At 44.6% G+C, this 8,162-nt stretch overlaps 1 long non-coding RNA gene across 2 annotated transcripts; it reads left to right on the top strand.

Moving 5' to 3' along the window:
• The first annotated feature begins 998 nt into the window (after window positions 1–998).
• On the top strand, window positions 999–7,960 carry LOC148045197 (uncharacterized). 2 transcript variants are annotated; one of them, XR_015697196.1, is made up of 5 exons: window positions 999–1,176; window positions 3,084–3,200; window positions 4,503–4,582; window positions 5,114–5,209; window positions 6,856–7,960. It is a non-coding gene; the product is annotated as an uncharacterized LOC148045197 (long non-coding RNA). The 2 variants fall into 2 exon arrangements; XR_015697195.1 differs by lacking the exon at window positions 999–1,176 and having other exon boundaries at window positions 1,561–3,200.
• Window positions 7,961–8,162: the final 202 nt, after the last annotated feature.

An 8,162-nucleotide genomic window follows, 5' to 3' on the forward strand; every position in this document is an offset into this window, starting at 1 on the left:
TTTAAAATGGCACCATCTTCTACTTAGGTTTAATGGGACTTCTCAAGATTTAAGAAAGTACTTTGGAGGTAGTGCTTGCAAAACCATTCATGGATCAAATTACCAAAAAAACCAACAACATTCCAGTGATGTAACCTTAAACACTTCTGCTTTTATTGTTTGCTGAGTTTGTCTGCTGATAGATCCAGTGCCCTGTCAAGTAAAAGAAACCTATCATTTGCTGATCGATGATTCAACATCTTGTTTCTTTATGGTTGATTGCTTAGAATCCTTCAAACACTCTTGATATTCTTTTGGGATTTAAAAGTGACTAGATTCTTCACTGTTGGTAGAGCCAGTCTTGTAGGCTGGTGAGATGTTAGATTTCTCCATATGAGTTTGTTGATTCTCAGAACAAGAAATCCAAAGAAGCTTATACTCCTGGACATTGTCCCAAGTTTAAACATTATTTTAATTAATACAGAATACATAATAAACTCTTGAAATATTTGCTCCATTGTTTTAACAGTTACATAACTCCACTTATAGAAACAGGAACAAGAATAAATGCAAGTTACGGACTGCATATCATATAAGATTTAAGTTTATACTTTTTGTGTTCCGGGGCCCTTTCATCAATTTCATAGCAAATCTGGCCAGTATCTATTTTACTATCCTTCAAAATCAGGGATGAAGCAGGTTTTTTTGAGTTTTTAAATTAATTTCTTGTTGCAGAAGAACCTATAGTATGGAGGCGAAAGAGCGGCCCTGCCGGAGCGATAGGCACAGAGCCATTTCCTGCCAAGGACCCGCGCCTTCAATGTCCCCGCGAAGTGGGCGGTGCTTGTCGAGGAAACCCCGCCCCTCGCCCGCCCCTTTTCCTCTGGCCTCCCGATGGAGGACAGAACTGCGTTTTGGGCTCTTTGCAGCTTTTGTCATGGAACGTGGCTTGTGGACTTCAACTCCCAGAATTCCTCAGCCAGCTTTGCTGGCTGAGGAATTCTGGGAGTTGAAGTCCACAAGTCTTCAAGTGCCCAAGGTTAGAGACCCCCTGATTTAGAGTATATACAGAGGAGGAGACGGGAGCCTGCTCGCTTTTAGACGAGGCCACGTGGACTTGAATCGTGGGACCCGGCCTGAGTTTTTCGCCAGGGTAAAGCGGCGTTGGATCGCGATCGATCCTTGCAACAGGTCTAAGTGAGCAACTAGTAGTGGTACTGTTATTCTTTTTAGCGACGCCCTTTCCTCTTTTTGACAACCTCTGCAAACTATAGTGGAACTCTATGGGAAACCGCTTTCTCTTGGGACGTGGCTTTGATCCATAGGAGTAGGTCCTATGAGGCGGTTAAGCCTCTTGGAAGTCTACTTTGGCTCCTAGTGGCTGCATAGATAAACCTTGATGCGCTCTTTTTCGCAACACTATAAGTCGGTTTTGCAATGATTTTCTTCAAGGATTTTTTTTTTTTAAGCGTCCTAATCATTTGTCAGCGACCTCGGATTCTCTCGAGGTTTTTTCATCTAATCCCCTGTGTGGCATCACCCTTAACGCACTATTTTGGCTCAGAACTGAAAAAATGCCGTTTGCTGAATTCACACGCGCAAAACCTAAGCAAACGTATTATGCCTTAAGTAGATGGTCATATTCGGGGTGCGACTAAACGGCGGTAGGATAATCCAGTCCTGTGTGTTGGGCAAATGCAGACAAATTGGCATGAGCAATCAGCTTTTATGGCTATATAAATTATATATATATATCGTGCCCTGCCAGGAGACAGGAGAGATTAAATCTGGGGGACCCGACTGCATAACAACTGGCCTTCAGTGCATTGCAGCTTTTTGTTTTGGAAAGAAGCCAGTCTTTAGGGACCATTTCTTGAAACCCTGGTGGAATGGAGGAAAGCCTATACTGGCAAAGATTTGGGGCTCCTAGTATTTAAAACAGCACAAACGCTAGCGTGTTTGTTCCTAAAATTGCAGATTTTGTACTCTTAAAAGCATTTTGTGCCTTAAATGACAGTTCCTGGGACTTAACCTAATCAGTGCGAACTGGGCAGTAAAGGAGGCTGCTCATTATAGTCCCTCTAACTTATAAAGCCAAATGATAATGATAGTTCTTGGACACACGTTACGTAAGATAATCCAAGTTAGATATTTCTGTAAGTCGTTCATTCTCTTCCTTTTAATTTTATTGGCTATGTTGGAATCTGACAGTTGTCATGTGTTTATGTGCGACTGCAAACAATGTGAAGCTGCTTGAATGTAGAGAGAATCAGTGGAGTTCTTCTGACTCCTTTGAGAGTTGCAGCTTCCCTCTGGATCCCACCTCCATTTCCAGGTGCTGGAACAACCCACTTGGAGGCCTTCTCTCAACACGGAGAAGGACCACATTATATTTGAATGCCTTTGTCAGGATTCCAAATAGCATCCAAAAGTAAATCAGAATCCAAAGCAAAAGAGTCCTCAAAGTTCCCATTTATTAAGACAGCCATGTCGGCACCTCTGGGAAAACCCGAATCTGAAAGCTTCCAGGTTTTCCCCACCTAATTGAAAGTTCAAGATCTTGCCCCCACACCCACAATTCCATCACATGGTCCAATCTCCCACTGCCATGCTGGCAGTTCCACCCGTCCAGTTCTGGTCAGGTGCAGAGGTGCAGAGAAAAAGGATGCCCTTGGCTTTCTAGAAAGAATCATGTTTTGGCTACACAGTAGGTAACTCCATTGAATCCCCCCTCCCATTTTCCCACAATAGAAAAAGGCATAGTAGAATAAAAGAAAGTGTGGCAGGCCAAAGATCCAAAAGAAAGCTGCAGGCCTGACAGTCTTTTTATTTTGCAAAGTTGCTTTGGCATGGTGGAAATCTTCCTTGCATTATATAGGGCTGTGCAAAATGCCACCTAAGTGCAGCAGAATCCTTTGATCTTGTTTGATGACTTGATCTGGAACACAGTGGGATGCTTCTTCAAAAAAGGTTTCTCCAATTGGGGCCTCATTTTCATTCAAGTTCATAATTGGTGGGGGAGTTTATAACAACTCATCATTGGAAAGCTTCGTTGAAGACGTTTCATTTCTTAATATAATAATGTTAATGATTTGATCTTCTAGGATGCAACTGTCAACGCTGCTTACATCGCCAGCGTCATTCTGCTGAGCAAATATGATGATGACGTTGTGCAGCAAATGCCGATCTGGAGGAAGTGAGAAGCCTTGCATCATCTAGAGGTACGTACAATTAAGCTTGTGAATAAGGTTATCTTTGAACGAAAGAGCTATTCTGGCGTGTGGGCTAATTATTTTACTTAACGTAAAATGTGAGTCATTAATGAGATAGCAGTGAGGACTTCTCCCTCATCAGTGCTGGATGCTGTGGTCTTCCCACTGAGGCCAACGTCAGCCTCTATACAGCATCTGTAGAAAGAGGAGCTTCCTACATCCCGGGGCTGAAATTAGGCTAAGAGCTTGGCTCTGTTCAAGAGTGATCTCTAGGCTGGAATACTGCAATGTGCTCTACATGGGGCTGCCCTTGAAGAGCATCCGGCGACTTCAGTTAGTCCAAAATGCAGCCGCGCGAGTGATTGTGGGCGCACCACGGTTCGCCCACATAACACCGATCCTCCGTGAGCTGCGTTGGCTACCTGTTGGTCTCCGGGTGCACTTCAAGGTCCTACTTACCATTCATAAAGCGTTCCATGGTAGTGGATCTGGCTATTTGAGAGACCGCCTTCTGCCGATTACCTCCCTCCGTCCCATCAGATCGCATAGAGTAGGCCTCCTCCGAATTCCATCCGCCAGTCAGTGCCGACTGGCGACTACGCGGAGGAGAGCCTTCTCAGTTGCAGCTCCGACGCTATGGAACAATCTCCCCGTGGAGATCCGCACCCTCACCACCGTCCAGGCCTTCCGCACAGCCCTCAAGATCTGGCTATCCCGTCAGGCCTGGGGATAAGACTTTACTCTTGCCCCTCCCGAATGTTGAATGAATGTTGGGTTTTTACTGCTAATTATTTTTAATCACATTTTCTTTTTGTGTTTTGTCCTGCACTCCCTCCCCTTATTATTGTAAGCCGCCCTGAGTCCCCTCAGGGAAAAGGGCGGCCTATAAATGCTTGATAAAATGGAAAAAAAAGAAATGAGTCCCCTTGAGAAACTCACCTATAGGGAAACCGCCAGGTCAAAGGACATTCTATTAATCTGGATCTGGAAGTCCAGAAGGGAAGGCTGCATCTCTCAAACCGTTGATTTTGATTTATATACAGGATGGTTGCACATCCTGGGTTTTCAGACCCTTCCAAGAAAGTTTCCCGAATAGACTGATTTGCTGATCGAGTGAAATAGCTTCCTTCTTTCCTGCCCCATGCAACCCCTTGAGAATGAGAAGGGAGAATCTGACAAAGAATTTTCCTTTTCCTTCCACCAATTTATGTATACTGTAGTTTTAAATTAATGGGGAGGTTTATTCGTTGCAGAGGTTACTGTTGTGTATACTTGAACTTGCTTCTCCTAAGTAATCTTTCTCTTATCTAGAACATCCTAAAGGAGACGCCAAGGTGCGACCAGGAGATCATCAACAGTGAAAATGCAGTGAAGGCCGTCACCCTTTTGTGGTAGGCATTTTTTTCATATTTCTGTGCTTTTCAAAAATGTTTCATACACACACACACACACACACACACACAACCCAAAAGCCATGAACAGAAGCCATGCAGAGGGTTAAATAATTCTGCTCAATTCCCAAACTTGAAAGTGCATGAGAGGGGCAAGAGAGGGTGAAATACCCAAGTTGACCCTGCAAGTTCCAATGTCAGCAGCAAATTTGCCTGATGATACTGTGATGTCTGTTTTATCATTCTTAAATGATTCTTAAGTACCAGATGCCTTTGTTCTTAAATGCCCATTGTTCCAAACTAACAGACAAACTTGTTTTTTTCTGCTAGGACTTAGCGTCCACTTAGTGTCCAGACAAATCCATAGGATGAGTTAGTAGTAGATACTAAATGTTTCTCTTGTTTGCCATAGGTTCACCATCACAGGTGTAGGGTCTGCTTGGGCAGGAGGTTAGACTAGATGACCTACAAGGTCCCTTTCAACTCTGTTTATCTGAATCAGCATCTGCATTCTGGTTTCCTTTGTTTCAGAGGTGTTGCTCGGTTGCTTGCAAGGCGATTTCTGATATTCTAAAGAGCCTTCTGGCGTGGCAGACAGATGAAGCTCACCTGAACAGAATAATCAAGGTACGATCGTGTGTGGAATAGTGCAATGAGATTTGCAATGTTGTCCCCAGACCTGGCCTCTTGCTTGGTGTTGAATCCTATAAGTCACCGGACACAAGGTGTGATACAGAATTATACTACTTTTATTTTGGTACCAAGACTTAAGGACCCCTTCTCTCTATATTTAGGAGTTTGATTTTTCCAATGGTATAAACCAGCCATTGAGAACGGAGCACATACCCACACCTGACGTAGCTCCCCCTCAGCTCCTGGCAATGCAATTTCCCTTAGGTGTGATTGGAGTTCTGCCTCAACTGCTCCCTTGGGCCGGGTGTGTGGTCCAGTTTATCTGTCCCTTCAGCAACCTTTTTGATCTCCTTCCTCCTGGCCCCACCTACTGGGACCGTTGGTTCTTTTGAACCAATATCTGATTCCTCCTTTTGTCTCCCTGGGTCTCCTACACCTTCAGTGCCAACCATTTCATGCCAAGGAGACACAGGCGGAGGGCACTGATGTCAGAGACCCTCCTTTTTAATGTTCCGGTTTTAGATTCGTTATCTGGGATTTGATCCCTTTTTACCTTGCCTCCTGTAGGCTTATTACCCATCCTTGTGACTATGTCTCACACCTTACAACCCCTGGGGGAGTGCCCCACAATAGTCTCACCTCGTTCTCTGGACGGTTAACTTCTGCCACTTAAGCTGAGGAAGCCTGGCTTTTGTTTCCAATATCTTTCTCCAGGATGAAATTGTCCAGACCTTGATTTTTCTGGGCTTCGACCTTTGAGTCTCACACCGTCCAGGGACTTATCTCAGGGCCAAGTCCAAAAGTAGGCAGGTTATGGTCATTCTGTCCCCCTTTCTCTGAGTTGGCTGCCTCTGGATGAATACACAGCCAAGGTACCTGGCCAGATATAATTCTTAGGAACCATTCACTCTCCCCTCAACTGCCAACTTACATGACCTGGAGGCCTCCCCTTTGATTTGTCCCTCAGGCAATGGGGGATCCAGACATGTTTGCCCGCATTCTCCACCAAACTCTTGTCCCCAAACCTGGGTTCTTGCTCAGTGTCGAAACCGATAAGTCACGGGACACAAGGTGTGATACAGAATTATACTTTTATTTTGGTACTAAGATATACAGACCCCAGTTTGAAAAGCTAGCCAAGGACCAAGATTAGAATCTTACACCAGTTTTTATAGTCAAGGGATGGTCGCATTCAACCCTTTGCCCTCCCCCTCATATGCAAGCAAAACAGATAATACTGATTGGTTATTTGGATATAGGAGTTGAGATATTTGCACAACATCTCAGCTTCTTCCACTCTGCTTTCTTTTCCATCCTACCAGTGAGTGAAAACCATATCCCCCAGTTCAAAATCCCTCTTGGGTTTCTCACTTGCTGCTGTGCAGATTTCACATTACAAAGCACTTGAAATTTTAAAAGAAACCATTTCTGCACTTACAAAAGGAAAACCAACAAGAACAAAATTATTCCAGCCCATGCATAAGAAATAAAACACAAATTTAAAAAGTCCTTGGCGGAATAAACATAAAATAGTATTTTTCATTGTAACGATTATAGTTTTAACTGTAAGTATTTTTTTGTAAAACATAGAAAGATAGCAATACGTGTCTAGAAAATGGAATTCTCTCCGCTTTTCCTAGGCCTTGCGGAACTGGCTGACCTCGCCTGACCTCACCTTGCGTGAGAGAGCAACCCGGTCCCTGATCCAGCTGCTTCAAATCTATAAAAGGCAGCTCCCATCCGAGGTGAGTTGGTTGAGGAAGCAGCCTTTCTTACCCCTGGTTGAGATGGGCTTGCTGTTGGGTTCCAGAAGGTCAGCCTTGCATTTACCCTGGGCCTGTCTTATTCCGCAGAACCCGACCATCAGAAACAAGGGACACTGGATCGGCCTGTTGGTCCCTTTCTGGGTCCATACAGAACCTGCCTTCCAGTACTGGGACCTCTTGGCTGCTAAACATGAAATTCCCAGCTCCAGCAACAGGTAGGTTTCCCTCAGTGACTTATGGCCATTTTTGCACCCTTACGTAATTTTCGGGCTGCAGGAACTTTCGTCCAGTATATACTGCAGCATCTATTGCCGGAAAGTCAGCCTTTATTGACTGGACTTCAATATAAAACAACTACTTTCAATTTCTCTCTGTTTCTTGATAGGTCTGATCATGGTTAGTAAGTATTTCACCAGGAAAGGCCATTTGGCTACTGGCCTGGTGATGGCTGGAGGGGCTGCAGGGACTGTCATCCAAAATGAACTGCAGCCCTTTCTGATCCAGAAGCTGAAATGGGGAGGCAGCCTGCAGGCCTATAGCGCTATTCTAGGTCTATGCGTTCTGGCTGCCTTTGCCTACAGGCCCCTTCAAAAAGGTCCTGCTTATTAACAGTCTTTAAGCAAATGGTTTAAACTATATGTCAATGCTCTTGAAACCCACAAGAATTGGTGTCATTTACATCAGTAAAACATACAAGTGAGTTGATAATATTTTTTTTACGATATTTTTTTATATGTTTAATTAAATGCATTTGTCTTTTTAAGCTTGGGTTGGATCAATCAGCCACGCTCTGATGATGACGCTTGCTCCCCTGTCCGGGAAACTCATGGTGAGGTATGGAGCCGCCAAAGTGGCAGTAGTTGGCGATCTGGTGACCATAGGTGGTCTGCTGTGGTCATCATATACAGAAAAATTCAAGTACCTATTTTTCAGCCGGGGAATCATTGTCGGCGTGGGATCAAGTCTGGCCTACGCTCCAGGTAATGCTTTACATTAAAATCAAATTTTGTCAGACATTTCTTCTGTTTTTGAAACAGAAGGAGGAGGGGACAGGGGTAACGCGGTGCCCAGTTCAGGAGCGGAAGGGGATGTGTCACTGCCATGGGCGGGGGTGGTGGCGGGAGCTTTGGCAGCTTCACCTCAGCCGCAGTGTCAGACGGCAAATCTGGCAGTGCTGTTGG

This window comes from Thamnophis sirtalis, unplaced genomic scaffold (genome assembly GCF_051295495.1).
Source record: "Thamnophis sirtalis isolate CommonGarterSnake01/CBP01778 unplaced genomic scaffold, rThaSir2_p1.2 scaffold_6, whole genome shotgun sequence".
Classification (NCBI taxonomy): domain Eukaryota; kingdom Metazoa; phylum Chordata; class Lepidosauria; order Squamata; family Natricidae; genus Thamnophis; species Thamnophis sirtalis.